Source organism: Coturnix japonica, chromosome 25 (assembly GCF_054131305.1).
Source record: "Coturnix japonica strain WE chromosome 25, WE-NBRP24, whole genome shotgun sequence".
Taxonomy (NCBI): domain Eukaryota; kingdom Metazoa; phylum Chordata; class Aves; order Galliformes; family Phasianidae; genus Coturnix; species Coturnix japonica.
In genome coordinates this window covers 7,657,937-7,669,166 of record NC_140687.1, presented here as the reverse complement: position 1 = coordinate 7,669,166, position 11,230 = coordinate 7,657,937, and the positions used below count along the sequence as shown (strand labels likewise).

At 48.0% G+C, this 11,230-nt stretch overlaps 1 long non-coding RNA gene across 2 annotated transcripts; it reads left to right on the top strand.

Annotated features, from left to right (window-relative positions):
- The first annotated feature begins 6,852 nt into the window (after nucleotides 1-6,852).
- On the top strand, nucleotides 6,853-10,081 carry LOC146756892 (uncharacterized). 2 transcript variants are annotated; one of them, XR_014937172.1, is made up of 2 exons: nucleotides 6,853-7,915; nucleotides 8,973-10,081. It is a non-coding gene; the product is annotated as an uncharacterized LOC146756892 (long non-coding RNA). The 2 variants fall into 2 exon arrangements; XR_014937173.1 differs by lacking the exon at nucleotides 6,853-7,915 and adding an exon at nucleotides 7,922-8,084.
- The last annotated feature ends 1,149 nt before the right edge of the window (nucleotides 10,082-11,230 follow it).

The following is an 11,230-nucleotide window of genomic DNA, read 5'->3' as shown; positions in this document are numbered from 1 at the left end:
TCTGTGTTTCCAGATGACAATTTGAATGCTGGAATAAAATCACTTGGATCAGAAGGACCTTCAGGAGCTCCTGCTCATCGGCTCAAATCTCAGATTGTTCGTGTGCCTAAGAAGGAGAATGTGCGGACACTGGTCAGCACTGTGATGCTGCCTGCAAAGCAGGGTAATGATGAGTACCTTTGCTTCCATTTGGTGGCTCCTAAGTGGAATGGATAAATTACAATTGGGACTTACCCTGAGTGCATTACAGTTGCAATATAATTTTGTGTCAGGGCTGTCAAAGTGGTGTCTTTTGGTTGTATTTGTTTTGGGTGGGAAATGGGCTCACAAGACAGTAATTCTGTTGGTTTCTGTCAAATAAGCACTTTGTTTTTCTTTGTTTTAGGGGAGGTGCCTGTGAGTCAACTGAATACTGCTGATAAACATGGAAAACGGAAATCCTCTGTAGGTAAGGGCTGCTTGTGAGCTGCTGTTTGGCTGCCTCCACGTAAATGGGAGGGCACTGCTGAAGCAGGAGGGAGGAAAGTGTGTCGTGGGTCTGTGATGACTCCAAGTGGCACACAAGTGTAGCAGCTGAAAGGTGAATTTGAGAACATACACTTGGAGAAACCAAAGTTTGTGGTTGACTTGTAAAAATCTTTCTCCAAAGGAATTATCTTAGGAATGTTGTTGTTTTCTCTCTGTAGCTGATGTCAGTGGCCTTCCGCTGAAGCGCAGCCTCGTAGAAAGGCTGGGGAAGAAGATCGAGGTTGACAGAGCACCAAGGAGAGGTAAATGGTCATCGGTGTTTGCTGCACAGATTCTCTAGGCTTTCTGCTTATTCTTTCTCAGGAGCGTTGTTGTTGGGAACACGTATATTCTGTAATATTATGACAAATCTGGAAACTTGAGCTCTCGTTGGAATTTCTTGTAATCCTTATGCTTCTCCTTTCTTGATGATGACAGAGAAGGGTGCCAAGCCAGCAGGGGAGATCTGGAAGAAGAGACGACTGGAAGAAGAGAAGCAAAAAGTAGAAGAGGTTCTTACTGAGAAGAGATCTAAGGATAAGCGCAAGAAGAAGAGAATTTTCCCTCCACCTGAGCCTGGTAACGTGAAACTGGAAGAGCCACCGCGTAAAATCAAGCGATTGGAAGAAATGCATATTAAAAGCTTGGAAGAAATCAAGCAGGAGAAAGCCCTGCGGATGCAGCAGATCGCAAAGCCAGCAGGTAACGAGGTGTTTCACTGTCTGCTCTGCTGAAGTGCTTCCCCTGTCAAGCAAATGGAGTTTGCTTAGAATTGCCTGGGCTGTTTCTTACCAAATGCAAAGGCAACAAGTGCCAGGATGTCCATCCATGTGTTTTTCCATTGAATCCGTGGTGTCTGCCTGCTTCATTCTGGAGAATTCATTCGCTGTGAGGTTTTGTAATTCAGTTTCTCCTGTACTTTCTTTCTGCCATGTTTTTGGTGTGGCATGTTCTGTGTGTTGACGCCAAGGTTATCTTCATCTTTGGCGTGTTCCTTGTTTTAATATGTAAATGTGTTTGTAAAGCATGGATTGAGTTTTTAACATGGGGGCCAACCTCTGTCACAAAGGTCAGGGGGGTGAGTTATTCATTGGGCAGGTGAGAGAGGCTTCGTGAAGAGACAGCATGTGAAGGAGGGAAGAGCTTGGATACTGTATGGACTGCGAGATGTCGCCTCTCTCGTGTTCTTTGTTATTGAATGTGAGGAAATAAGCACATGGAGGAAACGCTGGCACTCAGGTTTCTTTCTATGCTTGCTGTTGACCAAGTGATTTTCTTTTTCCTTGTTTTAAAGCACCTGGAAGAGAAGAGGAAAAGACTGTGGAATGGAGCAGGGCTGCTCCCAAAGCTGTCTCTGCACCCGCAGAGGTGAGTCCCTTCTGTAGATGGACACAGTGACACAATTTCTTCACATGTTCTTGTGTCTCACTGCTCACCATGTGCCACCATCATGAGTGCATTCCTACCTTCCTGCCTTTGGTGAAGAGCTGCAGCCATGTTTCACAATCCTGGTACTTTCAATGGCTTTCCCAGACAGCTTTGCACTCCTCAAACTCAGAATTGATCTGATTGTATCTGGCAGTGAGGCAGTAACCCTGCTGGCACCAGGTACAACTTGTGAGGTTAAGGTGGGAGCACTGGATACAAAAAGGTCACGATGGCTTCGTGTTCAATGAAATCAGACTGTGGGTGGATGTTGTGTAGGGGAACAGGAATGACTTTCTGTTGCTCAAATAGAATGTGGTATGTAACAGCTCTAGCACTGTGCTGATTTAAACGAGCACTGAAGAAGAGGAGCCTCCAGCTAAAAAAGCAGCTTTGGTAAGGAGGGGAAGAAGTGTCAGTGCTGTCCTGGTCAGGCTGATACTGAGATACAACTCCTGTAGAAAGTGTGGAGAACTGAAATGTTCTGCAGGTTTCCTTTCAAAGTAGTCACTGTGTGCAGGATGCTGGATGAATGACAGTGTGTGCACAATGCTCTGCAGCCCTGTGATTCCTCTGTAGTGTGAAGGAATTTGTCCATTAATGCTGCATTGTTAAAAAGACCTGAGGTGCTCTGCAGACTTCCCGTGGTTGTTAACATCCTTCAGGAGCCCCTTAGCCCCCGTGTTGGGTTCAGGATCAGCAGTGCTGAAGGAGAAGCACTGCAGAGGAAGGATCTCCTGAGCAATCATTGACTTTGTCTTCCTTCTTCCCAGACTGCTGCTCCAGCCCTGCCGGAGGTCAGCCTGCTCACCAAGGCTGTAGAAGATGACACTGAAAAGTTCATCTTGGAAATCTCAGGAGGGGAAATGGAAGCAGAAATTGACTTGGACCTGGAGAAGGATGAGGATGATCTCCTTCTTGAACTTTCTGAGATGATTGACAGTTGAACTGCATAGTAGTTATTATAGTATGTTTAAAAAAACAAAAAACAAAAAAAAAAAACAAAAAAAAACCCCTTTAATTTAATAAAAACCTTTTCTTTTTGGTTGGATACCCCAGGGTGGTACTTTACTAAAAGAGTCTTTGCAATAATGAGTCATAAAGCACAGCTGAACTGGTAAAAGATTGGCAGACTGCATTCCATTGTCCTGAGTTTTCCTGCTGGTCAGAGTTGAGGTCCTGTCCCTGATCCTGGTTGGCTCCTTTCAGCAGCAAGAGAAGAAAGCAGTGGGGATCTGTGCCCTGGGATGTGCCCAAGCCTCCAGCCTGGCACCCACCTGCCTGGTGCTGCCCCTGGCACGTGTGGTGCTGGGATGAGGGGGGAGCCCAGCGGGTTCTCCCTGCTGCTCCCTTCAAACCAGTGTGCGAGGTATGACCCACTGACGCCATCACCCCGGAGTGGGGCACAACGCGGTGCCAGCATCATCATCTCTGCGGGCACTGCAGCGCAGTCAGCGCGGCTCGGGGGCGGGGGGGGGCAGAAAGGAGTTGGGAGGGAGGGAGGAACCTCACAACATCCCGCAAACGGCCCCAGTGCCAACACCGCCCACCGCCCGCCGTCCCCGCACCGCAGCCCGCGCTGCCACCTGGCGGCTGTCCCCGCAGCGCTGCCGGGGGTTCCAGCAGCCGGGCCGCCCCCAGGATGGGACAAATGCGGGGGCAATTAAATTGGATGGAGGAGCCGGAAGGGACCGAGCGGGTCCTGAGCGCTTCAGGGCTGCCCTGAAGTTAAGCACCACATTCGGGGCATTGTCCAAACGCCACTCGGTCAGTGACGGGCTCGGGGCATCCACCACCCCCCAGAAGGGCCCGTGCCTGCGTTGGACCACCCCCACGGCAAAGACGCGTTTCTCAGCCCTCCCCCGCTTCCTTCATCAGTTACGGGCAGCTCTGTGCCATTCCCCTGCTTAGGAAGCCACAACGAGCAACGGGACGGATTCTCAGCCCCATCTCCTGCAGCTCGGACGAGCCGGGGGTCCTCAGCCTCTCCTACAGGATGAACCTCGTAGCCCTTACCAGCTTTGTCGCCTCCTTGCGATGCTTTCAAGGACCTTTTTGTAGGGTGGAGTGCCCCAAAATGCACTTTGCTCCCTGAGCTGGCTCACTGAGCCCAGGCAGCTGCTCAGGTACATCCCAGAGCCACGGGGACATCCCTGCAGTCCCTGAGGACCCTGTTCCCATGTGCTCACTTCCTCACAGCACCTACGGCACAGAAGGACAGGATGCCATCAGGACGGGTGGCTCCCAGCTCTGTTCTTCCCCATAACAGTCAGCACTGCTTTGTCTCTTCCTTTCAGTAACGCTTTATTTGTGAAGACAAAGAGGCGAGGAACAAACACATCCATCGGGAAACAATTCAAACCAACGTACATCATGAGAGCGAAATAAGTTACACTATTTACAGGAACACATCGAGGGATCAAATATTTGTACACACCTTGACAAACCCAGAGCGCAGTGCTGGGCTGCACCACCCAGCAGAGAAAAAAAGCCTTCACCAACAGGAGTTGGGCTCTGTACAACAGCTCTGAGCAAGAAAAGGCACCTGCTGCTGTGTGGGATGGGCTGATGGAGCAGGCAGTGCAGCACTGCAGAGCAGGGAGCAGAGTGCAGGGTGGTGGTGGGATGCAGAGCAGTGAGCAGCTAAAGGGGCAGAGCTGCTCCACTGGGAATGGGGACAAAGGCCCGGGGTGGCAGGAAGGTGAAGGGCAACGCTTTGCTGGAAAGGCCTGGGGGGGGAGTGGGACTGTGCTGGGATCCCTCACAGTTGGGGTGGGAGCAGCACGGGGAGAGAGGGGCAGCTGGTGGGAGCCCTGGGGAGGGTGATGCTGCCTGCAGGATGGAGCAAAGCAGGGGTGAGCACGCTGAAAGGCAAGGGGACAAGTGATAGGTGCTCTGTGGGATCGTACCTGGAGCCCATCCAGTGTGGGATGGGAGGGCATCCCTGGGAGCAGACTGCCCAGGCAGGGAGCCCAAAGCAGCTGTGCTTTTGGAGGCGCTGGGGAGGAACAACGCATCCTTGTGCTTCTCGCAGCTGGCCAGGCTGGGGACAGCCCTACAGCCTTGTCTTTTGTGCCGGGAGAGCTGCAGCTCCCTGGAGGGGCTCACAGTGGTTGGTTTGGGGGCCCAAACATTTGGACTTCTGGGTCAACTCCAGCCCTTGTGTGCAAAGCTCAGCTCCAGGCAGTGCAGTGCCCTTAGCAGAGCATGAAGCTGGCTCCTGTGTGCTGGGAGGAGGAGATCCAGGAGCAAGAGGCAGAAGCCAGGAAGAAGAAGTCCCCCAGCTCTCAGCAAAGGAAGGAGCTCCCTCCCTGGACAGCAGTTATTATCTCCATGCTTGACACCACCAAAGGCACCGAGGGAGAAGCAAAATTAGGTGCACAGAGGCTCAGAGACCACAAGAAAGCAGTGCAAGTCCTGAGCCCTAAAGGAGCACCCAGCACAGTGCGAAAGGACGGAGCCCATCTGCAGCCCAGCCCTGAACCTTCACCCTCTGTGGCCAAAGCCCTCAGCCCCAGCACGGGGCCTGCAGGCACCGTGCTCTGGGGCATGGAACAGATGGCAAAACAGGCAAGTGCAGCCCCAGGGCCTCCTGCTGCCTGCCCACAGGCAGAGGCAGGGCAGCAAGGGAAGGATCTGAAGAAGCAGAGGCCAAGAAGCCACGCTCACTGGACTGCAGCTGAGTTGGGACTTTGTGCTTTAGCATTTGGGGGACCTGCCCCCCCAACCTGACAGCATGGCTCAGAGCTGCCCCCCCACAGCCCCCTGTGATGGGGAGCAGGGCAGAGCTCTGTGCCAGCTTCCTGGGGCTGTCCTCATCATGTTCAGTGCCTGGGACAGGATCTAGATTGAACTGCATTTTGGGGACAACAACTCTTAACAGCATTACGAGATTCAGTTTAACTCAGATTGCCTCGACCTCAGGCAGAGGCTGTTACAACACCAGAAACCCTTGAGCTCCCCAGCCCACCCCCAAAATGAAATCAATGACAACAGCACCCAGCTTGAACCGTGAGGTAGCTACACCAAATCAACACACACCCTCCATCTCCCCAGATCAACACCCCCCCACTCTTCCACATGGGAGATACCGACCCACACAGGTACTGAGACACCAGTACCTATGGTACACCCAGCTACAGCCACACGAACGCAGACATACACATCCCAATGGAAAAGAACAGGCTGAGAGGGCAGCGTTGCCCCCACCTCCCAGTGCTGTGCGTCACAGGGCAACCATGGGGCCTGTGATCCATCCTGCCCAGCCCCACAGCACAGGGCTCAGCTGTGACCCAGGAGCAGCCACCATCCTGTCCATGGCAGGGTGACCCTGCGCATGCTTACATCCAACTAATTGGGACCTGAAAATATAACCATGCATCATTTTAGAGGAAAGTGCACACTAATAGAACTAAATTTGATAGTTTATTCTGTTTTCCAAGCAGGTGTTCCACTTGGGCTCTATATCATGCACTGGCCATGCGGATGTGGTGTACAACTGGAAGAAATCCTTCAGACCCTGAATGCAGGAGAGAATCTGTGATGGGTGAGAGAGGAAAGGTGCACTTTGAAGCAGGGAAGGCCCTGCTGGCACAGCCTGTCGCAACCACCACCAACACGGTTTGCTGTTTCTCAAGGGTCAGTAAGTAATAATGCCCCTAGTGATACTCTAGTACATTTGTCCTCTAAAACTGGTTCTATTTGACATGCTATTCCATTAAATTGCGCGATCATTAATCAATTATTAGCCCGGATAACTCAGTCAGTAGAGCATGGTTATGAGCATCTTAAAAGCATTTATTGCACAAATTTTAGTGGTCATTAAAAAATCAATGTATCAGAGTATATGAAAATTGAAGACTTTTCCAAATCAGGTACAGATTAACACAATGGGACCCTCACAGATTTATTTTCAGGTTGCAGTACAGACATATTTGTTCTTTTTAGTGGGTTTAACAGTAATGTTGTTATGTTGTATTTGACTTGTCTCTTTTTTCACTTTTAGAGTATTGTCAATCAAGGCCTTGATTGAGTTATCATAGTTATGTTATTAATATAAGTAGTGTTGTTATTCTATAGGCAGTATCTTGAAATTGTTGTAATACAAGAAGAATTTTATGGAGCAGCAGCCATGGATCAAGATAAGGAGTTCACAGAGCAGCAGCTACGGAGCAGGATAAAACTACATGAGAACTAATTGAACAAATGAACTGAATTGCTTGTTAAATATGGTTAGTCGGTCGGTAAACTGAGCCTTTTCAGCCTAAAAGAAAACGGGGGAAATGTAGAGAGTGTTTTTTACAGCTAGTTAGCTGAGAAGGGTCGTAAACACGGTGCAGTTAATCAAGCAGCCATAACACCTGCAAGGACAGTGAGAACAACAGGATGCCCTGGGATGGTGAGAAACTAGCCATGGTTTTGTGAACTCAGCAAGGGAGTAGCTTTCAGGATGATAACAAGAAGCTGCAAAGATACTTGGGGATGGTATGTAATTGGGAACCAATGATGAGCTCCACTTTTGCAATATGTATGAGCTAATTATCTGTATTATAAATGTACACGCAGCCAAGGAATAAACGAGATTAGCTGATCATATGTCAATGACAGGTGTGATCGTTTGCTTTTCTCCCGCCGTTCTGCAACAGGTGCTGTTCTTTAGAAAGCTCTGCCTGATTATGCACATCTCTCTGCATAGAGTTGGGCTTCTTTTGACAGAGGGCCCTATTACAATCTTGAAAAAAAACACAGAACATGATAACTGGAAAACTCACGTTGTAAAGCTAGATAACACCAATTTTTAACAAAGCTTGCAGCTGCACTTCCCCACAGAGAGCATGGCAAAGCTTTGATGACAGGGCTTAACAGACTTAGGAAAACTCACTGCAAGAGACTGAATGTGTCTCACTTTGTCCATTCTTCATAGGTGCCCTGCCCGCAGCAGGAGCAGAGCAAGAGGAAGACTGAATCTCCCCAGTACTCTGAGGTACTTTCTCTGAAGGATGTGCAGGGACCCCTGTTGGCTTGCTTACTTCTTGGCTTGCTTACTTCTAGGCTTGTCACCTCTGGACCCACCTCCCTCTGCTGCTGCCTCTGCCTTATGCTTCTGAACAATGAGACCTTGAAATACTTAAGCTCTAGGCCAGCTGTTCAAGGTACATAATGCTGCTAGCAGGCCTGGGTGCTTTTCACAAGCTGGAGGGGCAAAGCAGTGTGTTAGAAACAGCCTTCTAGTGGATACACAGAAACACTTTGCTCCCCCTGCAGGTTTCTGCACTGAAGCTGACATGAACCTAACAGTGGATGAGCAATGGGTATTTCTGAATTCTCCCCATCCCTGATTCTAGGAGGAGCCCAAGCTCCTGCCTTCAATGCCCAACTGTGAATTGGCCCTTTTGCTAAGCTTGTGCCACATGAAAGACTGCAGCCATATTGGGGATGTTTAATGTAAACAGGCACCAAATTACACGACAACACAAGCCATATACTCACATCAAAGCTCTGGACTCTGAGGTTTCTCCATGTCCGTCCTAAGTTTCCACGTAGTTCCCAGAGAGTGGTGCTCAGGTCTTTGCTGTAACAACCCAGAGTGGAGAGCTGATTCCTTCTCTGGGACATTTCTGTAGCTCAGGATGCTTCAGCGTGCACTCAGCTATGACAGTGACTGGGAAGGAATGGGGCTGCTGCATTCCGTGTCTGCTCCTATGAGCAGCTTAAGGTTACAGTGGGGGCATGAGCTCAGGTTGCTGTAGCACACTGAGCATCGTTTCAGCAGGGTAGATTCAGTGATATGAAAGTTGGTTGCCTTGTTTTACTAACCTGTAATTAGGAGGGCTGCCAATCAAGAAGTTGCTTTTTCCATGCTGGGAGAATTGTGTGCATGTTCCTTTCAAAAAGCTATTTTTTGAATTCTAATAGAAGGGAATGCAATGAAGTAACGTGAGTTTTTGAAAGTAGAAGTTGTCAGTTTCCCTCCATAAAGACTGCTCTTTCAGAAGTTGTGCTCTTGTGAATGTCCACAGCAAGGCCTGTCTCTCTTTCAGGCTCAAGGCTGGAAGTGACAGACTGGAAACCACAGCTCAGCAACAAAGCAAAATGAATGAAGCCCCTCAGGACAACCTTCAAGCCTTTGCTTCAGTAAGCTAGTTAAAAACCTCTGTGGGTTTTGCAAGCTCCTGAGACTAGTTAAGTAATTCTGTGAGGAAAATGCATGATGACATTTTCCTGGAGGGCCTAGGAGAGCTGAATTCCCAAGCTGTGCTGACCATAGGCTACTCTGAAAATCCTGCCATTCGTTATTTCCCCACGTTTGTGGTTTTGAGACTTGCCACGATGCTATGGCAAGCCATAGTTAACACTAGAGAAGGTAAGGGTTTACACTAACATGCTGGTGTAAGTATTTTCAGGTTTAGATCTGCTTTAGTTGTGGTATCGAAGACCTCAGGCTGCACGTTAGACATTCCTCCTGCATTAGAGGTATTTGCCAAGTTTGTAGAACTGCACAGCACTGACTTGAAGTGTCTCACTGTCCTTAACGTGGTTAGAGTTGTTATAAAATAGTATTTTCATCTGAGGCCTATGAGAAGCAAATGATTCATGGATTTGGTCTGGGGAGGTAGGGAGGTGACTGCAGGCCCTGTGCTGTACTGATACTGGCAAGAGTGGCAATAAGGTGTGAACTTCAGGAAGAAACACTGCATATACAAAATAACAAAACTTAATTTTTAGTCTTTATTATTAAAGCATGTAAAAAAGAGACCAAAAAACCCACAAAACTAGTGGGATATGTGATCTTGTTTCTGTGAAACAACCACATGAGGCTGCTTTAATGGCAGTGATTGCCATTCTCAGTGAGAACTCCAGGTTTTGATCACAGTTTAGATGAAATTTTACTCTTCCTGTGCTTCAGCCTTGAAAAACAGTCACTCACAAATGTATTTACTGCCAGAAGCGGTGACACAAGTAAGAAGGAGGATATTTCTCTCTGGTAAAATGAGACTTGTAGAGGTCTGGTAGAGAGACATGATCAAACTTTTAGTTGCAACTCCATATATTCCATTTGAAAATCTGCAAGTCATGTATTTATGTCAACTGAAAATGGAGTCATAAAGAAAGCAAATAAATGATATATTTTTTTTTTTCAATCTTGAAACCTATTCTTAATTTTCATTGTTAAAATGGGAAGCATAGCTGCATCTTTTTCATTTAGAGTAAGCCAAAAGGAATTCTTTCAGCATTATCAATACAAACTAGCTGTTAATCCAGCTGAGGATTAACAGACCATGTGCATGAGATACAGTGTGAGAGCTTCAGACTGGACCAGGAACAAGCAAAACTGTATTTAAGCATACACATTGGCTGCATAGGGAAGCAAGAGTGTAACATCAAAAGCACCACCTCAGCTCCAGCTCTCCAACCTAGACAGAGCTGGAGCTGCTATAGTCTCTACCTGCAACTGCCCAGTTCTCTTCAAAGCCCTGGAGCAAGCAATGCAGAAACATGCTATCTGCCCAGCCAGATTTCCCAGCTTGTAAACACATCAGCTGCAAATCAGGCGTAGTAAATCACCTGTGGATACTGATAGGACAAGGGGAATAGTTTGAAACTAAGGCAGGGGAGGTTTAGGTTAGATATTAGGAGGAAGTTTTTCACACAGAGGGTGGTAACTCACTGAAACAGGTTGCCCCAGGGGGTTGAGGATGCCCCATCCCTGGAGACATTCAAGGCCAGGCTGGATGTGGCTATATCCAGGGGGGTTGAAACTAGATGGTCATTGTGGGCCTTTTCAATCCAGGCCATTCCATTCTATGATTAAAAGATTCTATGACCAGACAACACGCAGCACACAAGCCTTTACTGCCATTGTTACTCTTCAATAAGCAAAATACACACAGTGATTTAATAGGGGAAAAATAAAGACTGCAAAAAGAGAGCTTCAGACTGCCATTTTGTACCTCAGAGCTGCAAGGATTGTGAGCTAAATTATCCAGCCGTATTGTTATGTCAAAGGAAAGGTGAGTCTTTAGCAGACTAACCCAAATGCCAATGCTTACGCAACACTTAAGCCACACTTAAGCCCTTACTTGAAAATCTTACTGTGCTACGTGGATCTAGTACTGGGTAAGAGAAGAGGAATCACCTCACGCAGACAGCAATAGGAATAGCAATTGCTCAATGGTTCTTAGAGAAAGCTCCAGATTACCAAAGAGAACACACTGAGAATATGAGGAACTGTGACAGGAAATACCAATTTCTGAAGAAAAATAAAAATTAAATGGAACTATTTGTTTTTAACAGGAAT